The sequence below is a fragment of the Protopterus annectens genome, chromosome 13.part0 (genome assembly GCF_019279795.1).
Source record: "Protopterus annectens isolate FY-2018-M chromosome 13.part0, PAN1.0, whole genome shotgun sequence".
NCBI classification, from domain to species: Eukaryota; Metazoa; Chordata; order Ceratodontiformes; family Protopteridae; genus Protopterus; species Protopterus annectens.
The window spans coordinates 1,128,267,235-1,128,284,241 of NC_056747.1; the positions used below are offsets into that span (position 1 = coordinate 1,128,267,235).

Consider the following 17,007-nt stretch of genomic DNA (forward strand, 5'->3'; position numbering starts at 1 on the left):
GATAGATAATCAAATGATTAGTCCATTGTAGGTGGGACAACCAGTAGCTGTGTATCCTGAAACGTTTATTTTTCTTTTACATATATAGAGTGTGTTTAGGAATGAATAATAAGAAGGGCCAGAAGGGGTGGTTCTCACTAAATGCATACATCTCCCTAGATAATGAATGCTATTAATTATATGAGCAATCCACAAAGTAACTGCCCTTCATGCTGCAGTGACATGTGGAGTAATTTGTATTACTTAGAGCATGTATTCATAGACTTTGTCACACTGGGTCTTCCTCAAGCCATAGAAGAAGTATTAGAAATATACTTTGGTCTTCCCCATACTGAAACACATGTTGTACTGTATAGCAAACAGAAATATACTTCGGTCTCCCCCATACTGAAACACATGTTACACTGTACAGTAAACAGAAATATACTTCGGTCTTCCCCATACTGAAACATGTTACACTGTACAGTAAACAGAAATATACTTCGGTCTTCCCCATACTGAAACACATGTTACACTGTACAGTAAACAGAAATATACTTCAGTCTTCCCCATACTGAAACACATGTTACACTGTACAGTAAACAGAAATATACTTCGGTCTTTCCCATACTGAAACGCATGTTACACTGTACAGTAAACAGAAATATACTTTGGTCTTCCCCATACTGAAACACATGTTGTACTGTACAATAAACAGAAATATACTTTGGTCTTCCCCATACTGAAACACATGTTACACTGTACAGTAACAGAAATATACTTAGGTCTTCCCCTTACTGAAACACATGTTGTACTGTATAGTAAACAGAAATATACTTCGGTCTTCCCCATACTGAAACACATGTTACACTGTGCAGTAAACAGAAATATACTTTGGTCTTCCCCATACTGAAACACATGTTACACTGTACAGTAAACATAAATATACTTCGGTCTTTCCCATACTGAAACACATGTTACACTGTACAGTAAACAGAAATATACTTCGGTCTTCCCCATACTGAAACACATGTTACACTGTACAGTAAACAGAAATATACTTCCGTCTTCCCCATACTGAAACACATGTTACACTGTACAGTAAACAGAAATATACATCGGTCTTCCCCATACTGAAACACATGTGCTGTACAGTAAACAGAAATATACTTCAGTCTTCCCGATACTGAAACACGTTACACTGTAGAGTAAACAGAAATATACTTTGTTCTTCCCCATACTGAAACACATGTTGTACTGTATAGTAAACAGAAATATACTTCGGTCTTCCCAATACTGAAACACATGTTGTACTGTATAGTAAACAGAAATATACTTTGGTCTTCCCCATACTGAAACACATGTTACACTGTACAGTAAACAGAAATATACTTTGGTCTTCCCCATACTGAAACACATGTTACACTGTACAGTAAACAGAAATATACTTTGGTCTTCCCCATACTGAAACACATGTACTGTACAGTAAACAGAAATATACTTCGGTCTTCCCCATACTGAAACAGATGTACTGTACAGTTAACAGAAATATACTTCAGTCTTCCCCATACCGAAACAGATGTTATACTGTACAGTAAATAGAAATATACTTCAGTCTTCCCCATACTGAAACACATGTTACACTGTGCAGTAACAGAAATATACTTCGGTCTTCCCCTTACTGAAACACATGTTGTACTATATAGTAAACAGAAATATACTTCGGTCTTCCCCATACTGAAACACATGTTACACTGTACAGTAAACAGAAATATACTTTGGTCTTCCCCATACTGAAACACGTTACACTGTACAGTAAACAGAAATATACTTCGGTCTTTCCCATACTGAAACACATGTTACACTGTACAGTAAACAGAAATATACTTCGGTCTTTCCCATACTGAAACACATTACACTGTACAGTAAACAGAAATATACTTCGGTCTTCCCCATACTGAAACACGTTACACTGTACAGTAAACAGAAATATACTTCGGTCTTTCCCATACTGAAACACATGTTACACTGTACAGTAAACAGAAATATACTTCAGCCTTCCCCATACTGAAACACATGTTGTACTGTACAATAAACAGAAATATACTTTGGTCTTCCCCATACTGAAACACATGTTACACTGTACAGTAACAGAAATATACTTCGGTCTTCCCCATACTGAAACACATGTACTGTACAGTAAACAGAAATATACTTCAATCTTTCCCATACTGAAACACATGTTACACTGTACAGTAAACAGAAATATACTTTGGTCTTCCCCATACTGAAACACATGTTACACTGTACAGTAAACAGAAATATACTTCGGTCTTCCCCATACTGAAACACATGTTACACTGTACAGTAAACAGAAATATACTTCGGTCTTCCCCATACTGAAACACATGTTGTACTGTACAGTAAATAGAAATATACTTCGGTCTTCCCCATACTGAAACACATGTTACACTGTACAGTAAACAGAAATATACTTTGGTCTTCCCCATACTGAAACACATGTTACACTGTACAGTAAACAGAAATATACTTCGGTCTTTCCCATACTGAAACACATGTTACACTGTACAGTAAACAGAAATATACTTCAGTCTTCCCCATACTGAAACACATGTTGTACTGTACAGTAAACAGAAATATACTTCAGTCTTCCCCATACTGAAACACATGTTACACTGTATAGTAAATAGAAATATACTTCGGTCTCCCCCATACTGAGCCACATGTTGTACTGTATAGTAAACAGAAATATACTTCGGTCTTCCCCATACTGAAACACATGTTGTACTGTATAGTAAACAGAAATATACTTCGGTCTTCCCCATACTGAAACACATGTTACACTGTACAGTAAACAGAAATATACTTCGGTCTTCCCCATACTGAAACACATGTACTGTACAGTAAAGAGACCCAATCCCACTCTTACAAAAAAACAGATAACCAGACCTAAACATGCACACACGCACACACACACGCACAGGCACACATCGCGCACGCACGTACACACACACACACAGACTTACACACACACAAATACAATATATTTGTGTTAGTACTTTACTATTGTGCTTTTGAGTTGATTCAAATACACATAACTGTTGGCTGATTTATTTCTGCATTTAACACTGAATCTATACATATTTCTCAACTTCTTTACTTAAGAATTCTGGATAAAGCCAAAAGTATAGGGGGAAGAAAGGCTCAAGATCATAGATTTTTTTAAAAAATATTACTCTAATTCATGTAAAAGTAATATAACAGGTTTTGCATCAACATGCATTTTCTGAACAATGGAAAATATGAAACTAATCTGTCTGTATTAACTGACTGTAATCCTCAGTAATTTACTTTAAAATAAAAAAAATTACAACAGACAGGGCAAAAATATAAAGCACAATAAGGGACAGCTGAGAAATATGATCTCATATAAAGGTATTACTGAAAAGTGAACATTTTAAGTATACACCATTTTTAGACTTGCTTGGTCCTCCCCTGAAATATACCTAGGCTTCCCCAGGGATGCAGGCCTCATCATCTGAACAGTATTGATGTGGAAGGCTTCTCTAGAAAACAATTCTTCTTTCATCATTAGGTTCACGTTAGGAGCTCAGGAAGTCACGGTAATTAAATTATATGTAAAAGTTAGACATAAAAATATAAAAAATTATATTTATTTTTTATTTACACTTTGTTGACCAAATGAGTTCCACAAGGCTAATGGCCTGGTTAAGTTTCCCTTTTCTCTTGTGTCATTTCTTGTGTGCTATCATGGATGGAAATGTGGCTGCATCAGAGAGTGAAGCTGAGCTACAGCAGCAGCAGAATGCTGTAGTGTTTCAGGGTAAAGAGAATCAATCAGAAATGTTTTGTCAGAAGGTGGTTTGCTTTCTGATGAGCTCTGCGTCATAGGCTGTGTCCTGGGAAAGCATGCAGAGATATTATCAGCTGTTGGAGGATTCATAAATTGCAAAGCAGACATTAGAGAGTGGTTTGAGCATGCCGCGGTGATATGGCGGTAGCATTGTTCCCTCACAGCAAGAGGTTCTCCCGTTCGATTCTCGGCATGGCTTGGGAGTGCCTTCTGTGTGGAGTCTGCATGTCCTCCCCCCGGTTGGGTAGCGTTTGAAAGACATGTGTGCGTAAATGGGCATGCTTTCGTTGAAGGTTGGGCATCGAGCTGGCACCTTGGCGTTTCGTAAAAATCTACTGCCAATCATTAGCAGACCGGAGTTCCGCTGTGGCGACCCTTACCGGGAAAAAGCCGAAAGACAAACAACAGTAACATTAGAGAGTGGTTTGGGAGCTTGAAAGGCTCCTCAAGAGATTGATGCATAGCACCTGAAACAACAGGAGAGACTACCTTCTACTAGCTGCAACAGCGGAGGTAGCTCTGGGGAAGGGAGTGGAAAGTATCATTCTGTAAAGAAAGAGGCCAGTGTTCAGGATTCATCAAAAATTGGTAAATGTTTGATAGCTACAGCGTATGGGACACTTTAAACAAAATTGTTTCTGTTTTATGGCTTCAGATGTTTCCTCATTCATATAGTTAGGAAAGTAACAGTTTTGTGAACTGACTTTTGAAAGTTTGGAATAGTCGGCTTCCTTTTTTTTTTCATAAACTGCAAACCAAGCAACAACTATGTCCATGAAATGAGTATGCTGTTATTGGAACTACATCTTCTTTAAAATGGAAATTAAATTTTGAACTGATATTTTGGCTGAACTGAAAGAGTAGAATTATTTTTCTGACTGTTGTAAACAGTTTCTGGTTTAAGTAAATTGTTTGATGAACATGGTATATGTACTGGAGCTTGGGAAATTTGGGTTGCATTGTTAGAACAACATGAAAAAGTACTGCATATTCCTCATATGATAAATGTCCTGGGTGTGAAAGGCATGGTGCGTTATGCAGGATAGCCTAAAATGTGTATCTTTTGTGGGGATTTCTTGCTCTTTATTAATTCTTACCCTAAAAGCCAATGTTAGCAGTGTAGTTTGGCCCTAGTATTAAAATTGTGTTATATACTGTTCTAAATGTGGAGACGAAGGGCATGCTTGGCTTAAATGTGTACTTTGAAAGACGATGATTTTGCCTCCTGCCACTACATATAAATACCCCTTGTCTCCCTATCTTATACAGCCAGAACCTTCTTTGCTGGTCAGCGGGATATCTTGCAATGTTGTTTCTTAAAATGAAATTAGTGCGGAAGAAGATAATGATGTAATAAGGGGGATGTAATAAGGGGGGATTATGATGCTGATAGTAATGAACCAGAAAACATGGCTGCTGAAGAACAGAAGGAAGGAGGAAATTCTATCAGTGGGAGTTACATAACAGAAAAAGAAAACCTTATGGGAAAAAGACTAAAAGGTGATCTGGAAAATCTTATCTACTAATGTCAACAGTGCTCTGAATGATGTCAGACTATTGTCTACTTTACATTGGTGTAACACACTATGCAGTGATATGTGTTTATTAGCTGTGCAACAGTTAAACTAAAAAGACAACAAAGTAGAGCATATAGGGGAGGAAGATACTTTGGAGCATGGGACTAGATAAATGCTATGGCATTGCAGTTTTACTTTAGTCTTTAGATATACACTGTTAGGCGCCATCATGATAAACCCTCACAGAATTCTGCTGCTGGACTATAAAGATAATTTTACAAACTATCTTTTTTAAGTGTCAATTTACCTACTGTGGTGAAGGGGACCTTAATTGTGACCTACAGAAACATTGTAATAACGTCAATCAGGATGTTAGACTGTTGCAGTCATATCTGGTAGCCGTTCATTTAGTACTCTGTAAGTCTCGATACCCTACTTATAGGAAGAGAACACTGACACACATGGGCTACTTTGTATTTAGCTCACTGTCACAAGAGATGGATGGAGCCACTACAGATACGGGCTTTTATAATCACAAGGCAATTTAAGCAATCTTTAGTAGCAATGGTGCTGTCTTTGGACAGGGGAAAGAGGTCAAAAATTGACAGGATTGTGTAGTTCCTTAAAAGTGATGTCACAGGAAAGGAAATGCTTATTTTCCACACATCTTACTTCGAGAGAATTTTATCCTTCCTGGACTGATTTGTTTAACTTTATTTCTTTTGATTCAGCATGTGCCAGTTCATGGCAAAAACTGTTTATAGACCAGTACTCAAATATCATGATGCTGCAATAGGGTGTAATAATGTTTCTTGCCTTTCTTCATATTTTCACTTTCAGTTAAATAAAATGTCCATCAAGGACTCTTTATTTCAACAACAAAGAGAGGCAGCCAATAAATTGCACAGGGAACTTAGTTTCCTTTCAATGGTAGAGGATGATGTGGGTATGAAAATTTTCATCCAGCAAGAAATAATTGTAGAAATTACTTATCTGATGTGAACCAACTTAATCTTGAATATAGCTTTCAGTAATGGGAGGTTCCCTAATGGTACTAATTGACTGTGATTTATTATCCCTACCTTTTTCTCTAGATGCATTGCAGAAAATAAAGGTAGTGCAGACACAGTTAGTTCTTGGTGAGGTGATTGTATGTTTTATGTGTTTTACAAAAAAAATGTTTCTTACCTGTTGTAAATGGATGGTTTCATTCTGGTCTACATTCAGAAGATACATGTAGAGGTTTGTAAACCTTCTATGGAAAAAATTGTGTTAAGCAGGTCTTGAAAAATTGGAGACCATTAGTATTATGTAATGTAGATTACAAAATATTCATGAGTTTGTTATTAAACAGGTCTGTGAAGAATGATAGGAGAAGGTGTTTATGAGATGCCCTGCTTGTGATGTTACATTTTCTTAAAGAAATGACATCAGGGATTACTAATGAGATGATTATTGGTAAAGTGATAGCATGTAATATCCAGAAGGCTTTGATTCAATTCATTATAATACTATTTGGCATAGTTTCAGACCTTATAGTTTTCTGACTGCATTTTGTCAATTGGTAAAATGTGTTTATGAAGCTTCTTGGATTAGACGTCTAGTAAATAGTTTCATAGGTAGGCAAATTAAGATAGCTGTTGGATGAAACAAGGCTGTCATTAAGCCTTTATTATCTGAGTTTGTGATGAATAACTTCTTAGTAACTTTAACTAAATAGACTGTGTATTTACCATTGTTCTTAAGGTATGCAGATGATGTGGTGGTACTTTTAAAGAATATTGTTTGGGTTAGATGTGTTAGACAAGTAGTTTAATACATTGTTTTTAAGCAGTAGAATTGGTCATTAATAAAACTTAATGTCAAGGTTTGGGGGAGACTGATGTATGATATACTTTGTTGTAGTATTTGTAGTATGTATATAAAAATTTTGAGTATAATGTTTGGCAGGAGCAAGTAATTCTTAATCAATAGAAAGAAAGGCTGGAGGCATTACAAAATATTCTCACTGCATGGAAAGCTTTTTGATTATGCTAGAGAAAAAAATGCATGTCTTTTACATTAATTTTATTAGGCAAATTAAATTACTTAGGTAAAGTTTGTTTGTTTCATTTTCATTAGATACACAACTGCTAAGTTTGTATTTCCATTTATATAGGTTTTTCTTTTGAACCCTATACAAAGAAGAATAGTATATGCTCTTATTATCCATCATGGTTTAGGTCTGATTAACCTGATAGTTTTCTTACATTATTTACATTTATATCAGATTCTTTCCAAGTTGAAATATGAAACCTTTCCTGTAATGGGTCTTATATTTTCTCAGCTTTTATGGTGCATATCGGACACTGCAAAAATGAAGATTTTTTTTCAGTTAAATGAGAGCACAAGATGGTATATAAAAGACTTAAAGATTGGAACATTTCTTTGCAAGCCTTGCCTAACACAAGACAAAGAAATAATGAGAAACTGTTTTATAATACATCCATGGGATGATTGTAGAATTGGACTTAAACGGAGTATACAGGACAAAAAGATACGGGGCCAGATTCGGTAATGTCGGCACTATGTGTACATGATGTGTATTCAAGAACATCCCTACCACTGGTTTTGTGCTTTCTGGTCACTCAGAAAGATTACACTAAGCATACATGTAGTCTGCACTTTGCGGTAACCTTTATGAATCCCTGTCAATATTTAAAGTTGCAAGGAAATCAGTTTGAAAACTAAAATAAGGAGGAAGAAGGTGTGAGTTATGCCTATGTTGTCTGTTCACTCAAAACGGTGTACACTTAGTATACCCTTAGTGTAAGAGATATTGAATCCCAGGGCAGGTTTAAGCATATACTGGAATGGAAGGATTTTTTAGTGGAGATGGTCATTAGATAAACTCTTAAAGGGGAGATTAAATATAAATGTTATACTGAGAAACTGTGTTCCTTTTGTTCTTCTGAGGAAACTTTATTACATGCCCTGTAGAATCTCCAAGAATGCACCTGTTTTGAAATAAATGTTTGCAAGTGTATAGCATTATCAACCTTCAACCAATATATGAGATATAATTGATAAAATACTTTATAACTATTTGTGGTTCTTATGGAAAGAACAGTGTAGAGATATTACATAAAATATGTGATTTAACTTCTATGTTCAAAAGTATTCATTTTGGTTTTAGGTTAAGGGGGGTGGGGTCGCATTTCTTTTGATGGATGTTACTATGATGCTTATACTGTTTTATTGATAGTCTGTTTAAATTGTTATTGTGATTTATAGTATTTGAGTTTTTTTAATCAAGTACCTCTACTCTTTTTGATAAATGCCATGGAATCTTTTACATCCAACTTGGCTACCATCATCACAGGCAGATGGGGTCTTGGTTTAACATCTCATCTGAAGGACAGATATAAACATATATATAGTGTATGTGTGTGTGTGTGTGTGTGTGTGTGTGTGTGTGTGTGTGTGTGTGTGTGTGTGTATGGGACACTTTCATTTGTTCGAACTTTCAAAAGTTCGAAATTCATATGGCCGACACCATATGATCAAACGTTTGAAAGGCCGACAATGAATAGCAGAGATCCCGATACAGCGAGGAACTGGGAGATTCCCTTTTCCTGCACTGTAGTGTGATCTAGGAGTGAGAATATGTAAGTTGTAGGGGGTGTGGGGTGCAAAACATTGATGATAATGCTGACTTTCGATTCTGAAAGTTCGGTGTTGTGAATGGGACTGTTGCGGTGATGATTTCTGACTTTATGTAGGGATCAGTAAGTACATTTTCTTAGTTTCAGTTTGGCATTGTGCATAAACGCACAATTGCTATACCGAATTTTGATACTAAACTATATATATATATATATATATATATATATATAGATTCACTTCATAACACTGAAAACTCAAAACACTGAAAATGAGAAAACTTCATAATATAGAAGACCAAAACACTGAAACTTCAAAACACTGAAAACTCAAAACACTGAAAACACATATCATACATATACTGAGTTTAAACAACATTATGTTCCAACGGATGAGGGTTTAGATTACTTTTGGCTACTTTTGAAGGACAGTAAGTCTACCTTGAGCTTTGATATTGACTTGTTGATAGAACTAATGAGAATTGTGTTGGAAAACAATTTTGTGTATTTTGAGGGGGAAACTTTCAAGCAGGTTAGAGGCATAGCTATGGGGGCAGCTTGTGCCCCCATCTACGCCAACCTTGTCCTTTTACAATGGGAGTTGCAGCATTTGTTTCCTTCAGATTTTTACAACAATAACATCAAATTATACCGACGCTTCTTGGACGATTTGTTTATTATTTGGGAAGGGCCAGCGAACACTATTGTGAAGTTTGTTGAGTTTTTAAATTCCACCACTGGATTCTTAAAATTTACATTTAATTTTGACCAGGGTGGAATTGATTATTTAGATGTGAGGTTAGATAAAACTAATGGGGGACTGAAATCAAGAATTTATAGGAAAAATACTTTCAGTAATTCCTACCTCCCCTACAACAGTGACCACCCCTGGAAACAAAAAAGGAGTATAGTCAAGGGCCAAATGGTCAGAGCGGCCAGGATGACATCAGAGTGGGATGATTTTTTAGTGGAAATTGATTTTATTTCTGATTTGTTTAGTTCAAGGGGTTACCCTGATAGGTTAATAAAGGAAGTGTAGGAAGAAATTATAAATGGTCGTGCAACTAGATATTCTCCTATTTTGGGGAAACCATTGGAAACTGTAAAAGGTCATGAAGTGGATAGTGAACAAGCTTTTAAAAGAGCTATGGTTCTTCAACACAGCAACATTACAAGGGAAGTTAAGGACCTCATTCAGAGAAACTGGAAGATGTTAAAGCACAATAAGGACTTAGTACACAAAGTAGGTGATCATCCTAACTTTGTTTATAAAACACGAACAAATCTGAAAAGGGTGTTCGAAAGTAACAATTATGGACGTACAACTACTTTGGACAAGGGAACTAGTAGGTGTGGTAGGTGTGGGTATTGCAGATACATTTTGGATGAAGTACCCATCACCTTAAAAAAATTATGGCAACAGTAGGATATACTTAAAGAAGGGTAACTGTCATACTAAGGGTATTGTGTACTTAGCCCTGTGTAGAGACAGTCCTAGTTTCTACATAGGGAAGTCAGAGAGAGCATTGAACAAACGAATTTATGAACATTTATATAACATAAAAAAAGGGAATATTAATAATGCATTAAGTAAACATTTACAAATGGAGCCTAAACACACTGGCTTTCATTTTGGGATTCTTGAACAAGTACCTATTGACCCTAAAGGGGGAGATTAGGAGAATTGGCTATGCTGTAGGGAGACCTATTGGCAAATTAGATTGAATGCCACCCACCCCCCGGGACTATATGAGCATATTTCTATTAAGCCTTATTTGATTAAAAAGCAGAAGATTTATCAAAACAATTACTTAAAACAACCACTGAAACAATTATTAAAGTAACATTTTGATTGTATTGTTTAACATAATTTTAAAGTATTTTAAATTTTTGACATCCTTTTCTTCTTCGTTTTTAGATAGAACTATTATTTTGTGTTATTTTATACTACTTTGATTCAAAGTTTTATCAAGTTTATTAATGCTTGGTAAACAAAGTGAATTTATTTGTGTTTTTAAACTTGACAGTTGTAAAAATGTGCGTGGTTACTTTAAATTTAGGTCAGATTGGTTTTGGCACCTATTTTTAAAATGAAGTTATTTAAAGATGGCTGATTGAACAGTTACACTGTTTTTACACTTGAAAAAGCCCTACAATTGAGTTAGGGTGAAAGTGCTTGTGGAATTTATACAATAAATGTTTTATGGACTTGCAACCTGTGTGCTGACATGATCGTTTTATTGGATTAGTACTTTCATCAAAAAGACTTCATCAGAAATGTAAAAGGACTTAGTAGAACCATCTTTATGAATATTGAGAACAAACCTACTGTCAATTATACAATCAATTAAGCCCCAATTAACATAAAAGAACATACTGCATAGTAATTGAATGTCAGATAGCCAACTTTCTGTCTACTAAAAAACATTTAATATTTGTAACTTCATTTGGTTGGTTGGGTGGCCTAATGGTTAAGGTGTTTGCCTTACAAATACAAGGTGCAGGGTTTGAGTCTCACAAGGGATAATTGGCTAGGCTTAAAATGGCTCGCAAGGGCAGTTAGCCTAGTACTGATCTATGAACCTATGAAGGCCTGTGGGACTGTCTGTTCCCAGTAACAATTGCCATAAAGCTTCTCTTCTTTCAATTTTATTTTTTAAATTTCCACCTCTTAAATCTAACTCACTGTGCTCTAAAATGGAAAAAATAAACTTTTATAGGAAGTACAACTAACAGAATGCCTACACAACGCATTATTATCATTTTTTGTTTTTATAGCATAATAATGTTCCCTAATGCGTTTGTTTAATATATTAACATATAGATATTTTATTGAAATATGAATGCCAGCAATTGCATGGAAGAACCAGTGAGTTGTTGCTTATTTTATGAAACGCCTCAGAGAATAATTCATTTATTAAATGGACACTTCAAAGAATGCCACATACATATAGAGCTCCAGTGTGTATATTACTGTCTTCTGTTATTTGTACTCATTTTTCAATTATATACTTACTGTATTTGCATTTTAAATCAATTTTCTAGCATCTTATGTAATTTATTTGTGTATGTTCTTCCCATGTCCTGTCTGAAAATGTGCTTAGGCCAGTAGGGCTCTTCCAGTTCCTAAAATATAAAAATAAATAAATAAATAGATGAATAGATGCAAAGATCAATCCTAGGTTATATCTTATTAATTACATTCTGAAGGCCTCAAGGAGTATGTTATTAACTATATGCAGGGTTATGGACTGTCTCACTTATGACTTGAAATGGCAAAAGATGTGATAATAAATAATGCACATATGGGGCTTTTTACAGAGCACTTACATGACCTATGCACCAGAATTGTGGGTTTAGAAGCAAGCCTAGGTTGTCATTATTGGATTTGGGAGCATTTTTGTGCTGTTTCAAAGGATAAGATGAGGAATTGTAAGGGGTACCTTAGACCTTATGTCCAGGTACCAGAATGCTAGCTGAGAGAGAGACGTGCAGAGTGCTGTTTGTCTGGCTGAGATGCCAGTCCCAGATGCTGCAGTGCCAGAGGAGAAGAGAAATCCAAGGTGACTTAGTGCTGATTAATTAAGTCTAGGATGACAGACGTACTGGCAGAAAGAATGAGTGGGCTTGATTGTCTTAGTCACTTGTACTCTCTTCCCATTTAGGCACAGATGTGGCAGCTTTCTTAGAATTTGTCAAGTGATTCTAGCCTGAGATGAAGGAAGAGAGGCAATATGCTAACTGCCAATTGCTGTGATATGCATGCCATATCTCCTGCTAGAAGAAAAGTGTGGTCTTAAGGCAGTGTATTATGCACTGATCTTCTACCCTTGCATGTTGTTGGATTCTCTGTCACCTAACTGCAAGATGCAAAGGATTATGGGAACAAATCAATCTAAGGAGACTATGCAATGACAGGATGATAAAAAATCATTGGGAAAAAAAGATGATTGGGAAATGAAGACTAAAAAAATTCTCAAAATTTTAAGTGGGCTGATAAGTCTAGCACAATATTCAAAAAACAGCAAAATCATGTCTCAGCAGTAGATTTAACTCATACTATGTGTACCATAGGTTCAGAAATGAGATCAGAGATGCAATGCTGTACACTAGTAGTACAGTCTGGCAAAGTTATTATAGTGATATCTGAGTGATTCCCATCCATGACTCCATATAAATGCCTGTTTGACCTCCCTAATCCATTGGAGACATTTTACGTGAAGTGACTGGGAAGGAGAGCCCTTCCAAGTGTTATGTCTCCACTCTTTTGCAGATTTTGCATAAGTGTTTTCAAGAGCTGTACCAAAGTACCTCACAAAGAGGATCCTAGGCCTTAAATACTTGCCCTATATGGACAGACTCAAAAAAACTCCAACAATTCTCTGTCTCATATCGCCTACTTAGAGGTGATCTCTGCATGACCTATAAGGCCATGTCTGACCCAGCTCTGTTAGAAATGCAACATCTAAAGAAATCCCAATCCCTTCACACCACATGCTCCAGAGACCTCAACCTCATTACCATAGTCAACAGAATGTGCTGGAGGGACAGGTTCATAAACCAGAGACTGCCTGTGCTATGGAATAGACTTCCCATACATGCCAAACAGAGCACCTCACTTGCCCTCTTCAAGAGAAATCTTGATGAGTGGATGGGAAATAGAAAATTCACCCTAGGGATCACTCCAGTGGCTTTACTCGACAGAGGCACTGGAAACTAGGGTCGGGTGGCACGATGCCAGGGTAATCCTATGGTCTAGGCTTGTAAAGGCTCCAGGGCCATTAGCCTAGTACACACCTATGAACCTATTTACACATCCTTAGCCCAAGCTAATGTTAAGAACATTTGTATTTAGAGGACATATGAGGCTACTTCCTAGTAGCATATTTTAATGCAGTGACTCACTGTAGCAGTCACAGAATCCTAGGTCAAAAAAGATTTCCTCATTTTCCAACACTTTCTAAACTCCTACAAATATGCCAATGATGCCAGACCATGTAAACGATCAGGTGGAGGCTCTAATTTTGTACAGAAATAACCTAAGACCAAAAGTCATTGCCCAAGGAAACTCTTACTCAGACTCCAGTCCTAAGTGGATTCCTCTAAAATTTTTATCTCACAAAGGCAAACCACTACTGACCGCTAAAACCTGTCTACCACACCCTGCTTCCGTAGATAAATTCAGTCACTCATCAATACCCGGTTAACAAATGTGAAAATAAATAAATAACATCCCTAAAAACTGTCCCACAAATATTAACATAATCATTCCAAGTGACTTAAATCTTAATTATCTTGGCCCTGTTTCATTTGATATGGGTACTTTCATAGAGACCTAGATCTCCTTCAAATCATAAAAGAACCAACAAGACCTAACTTCAGATCCTGCAAACACTCCACACTCCGCCTGATTATTATAAACATACCAAGCTCCATTGTTACCGAAAACATTGTGCCACCATCACTGAGACCACTACCCAATCACCTTTACAGTTGTCAGTCATCCTATAAAACTACCACAAAGTTTAAAAGCCTTCAGAACCCAGAGTAATACAAATATAGACAAAAGCAGAACCTTTCTTGCAGCGCACAACTGGAACCATATTTTCTCCTTACATGACCGTAATACAGCAGCTGTAAGCTTAACCAGCTGTCTACTCCACCAGCAAGACAAATTTTTCACATTTATCTACAGGCTTTATAAACCCACCAAAACTGAATGGCTGTCCACTGAACACAAACATATTTTAACTGTAAGGGATGAATTATGGCAAAAATGGAAACAGTCCTCCACAGATAACAACTGCACCTCCTTTATAGTCTCGCGTAACCTACCAAGAAGTCCATCAGAAGGCACAAAAAAAAAATCTCCAAACAAAGAAACAAATTACCTCCTTACATTCCCCAAAACACTTTTGGAAAGAGGTTAACCTACTTACAGGAAGAAAACCTATTTATGATACCCTGCCTACAAACACCATTCAAGTGTGGTACAGCAAAACTTAGCAATCTCCCTTCAATAAACTCCACACCTCCTAGAGATCATGGATTGCCAACCCTGCTCAGTATTCATCCCCTCTTCCACTTCAAATGGATACGTCCCAAAGAAGTCTCTATTCTACTTGAAAATATTTCCACTTACACCCCTCCTGGTTCTGACAACATAAACCCCTGTTTGAATAGGGACTCCCATCTATGTCTACCTCTTACCCACATATAATATATGTTACACACAAAACACCATGCCACAGATTTGGAAAACTGCTCTAATTAAACCCATCCCAAAGCAAACAAACTTCTGTCCAATATCCATCCTCCCAATGCTGGGCAAGCTTCTTGGTAATTTACTGAACAGTTAAGTCTCACACCAGAATTCATTGCCAACTCCAGTCAGACTTACGTGAGCTCTACCAATGGCCTATAAACCGTAAACTACCTCTCAGCCCCACTAAGACCAAAACTATGTTTTTTGGATCTCCACGGAAAATTCAGCAAGCACCTGACTCCTTAACTGTCTTTGACCTACACTACCAGGCCATGGAGACAGCCTTCACCTTCAAATACTTAAGACTGTGGTTTAACCAATCACTAAACTTCCATTTCCACATAGACAAAGTGAGAGTCAAAATAAACACCTCTTCTAGGCCAAAAGGATCTCTCCTTTTCTATCCCAAACAGGCTGAGCAACCATTGACAAAGGAGTTGGCCTGAGGTGAAGGTGTTTGCCTTACAAACACAAGGTGCGGGGTTTGAGTCTCACAAGGGATAATTGGCTAAGCTTAAAATGGCTACAAGGGCAGTTAGCTTAGTACTAATCTATGAACCTATGAACCTATGAGTTCTCCTTTCTCAACTTGTATATGGGCTCCCAGTGTTTGCGTCTGCCTCCAAGAAAAGCATTGCCACACTCCAGACTATCTCTAATAGCATTTGCAGATTAAATACAAACACTTTTCTGTGAGCATCACTGTATCACCTTAGAAAAAGCAAAATGGCTAACCATAAAACAAAGATCTAACCTACTTTTAGGATACTGACTCTACAAACAACTCCAATTACACACATTTACTCCCCTTGCAGCTAGACATCAAGAAAAATCCTCTAGACATCACATAAAATCCTTTACCCTGAGATAGTTCTGACAAGCCACACAAACCCTAATTATTCCTAGAACCAATCTCTACAGCACTGCACATGCTCTGTCACACCACCTCTCATTACCCCTAGAACCAATCTCTACAGCACTGCACATACTCTGTCATACCACTTCTCATTACCCCTAGAACCAATCTCTACAGCACTGCACATGCTCTGTCACACCACCTCTCATTACCCCTAGAACCAATCTCTACAGCATGCACATGCTCTGTCACACCACCTCTCATTACCCCTAGAACCAATCTCTACAGCACTGCACATGCTCTGTCACACCACCTCTCATTACCCCTAGAACCAATCTCTACAGCACTGCACATGCTTTCTCCTCTCAGGCACCTACTCCTTGGCAAGGTCTCTCCACTGACATCAAGGAAAGCAACACTTATTCCAAATTCAGAGTGCAGCTCAAAAAGCACGTCTTCATCCAAGCCAAATGTTCCTTCTTCAACGCAGGACATATCCAACCTCTGTCCTTTCCGAGTCTGATCTCCTCTTTCAAGATTCAGTGAAGACTAACTCACTTTAGACTTGAATGTATATATTTATATATTGCACTCTGCTTGATTGTACATTGCACTGTGCTTGATTGTACATTGCATTGTGCTTGCTCACTGGAATGTATATACATAGTTTTTTTATGTTATTAATCGTAACTATTCTGTTTTTGCTTGTGAAATGTTTGTATTTCAGCCAGGCTGAGCCTGAAATTGATCAGTATTGATCAGTGCACTTTCCCAGGAAACCAAAAATAAATAAATAAATGAACTTGTCTAATCTGATAGTAAATCCTAGTGTCAGACTGAGTAGTGTGGCAAAA

The 17,007-nt window shown here is 37.0% G+C and overlaps 1 protein-coding gene across 5 annotated transcripts in view; it reads left to right on the top strand.

The window, feature by feature from the left end:
• ADAM11 (ADAM metallopeptidase domain 11) overlaps positions 1–17,007 on the top strand; it is a 1,438,613-nt gene that overhangs the window by 696,684 nt on the left and 724,922 nt on the right. The window lies entirely within an intron of this gene.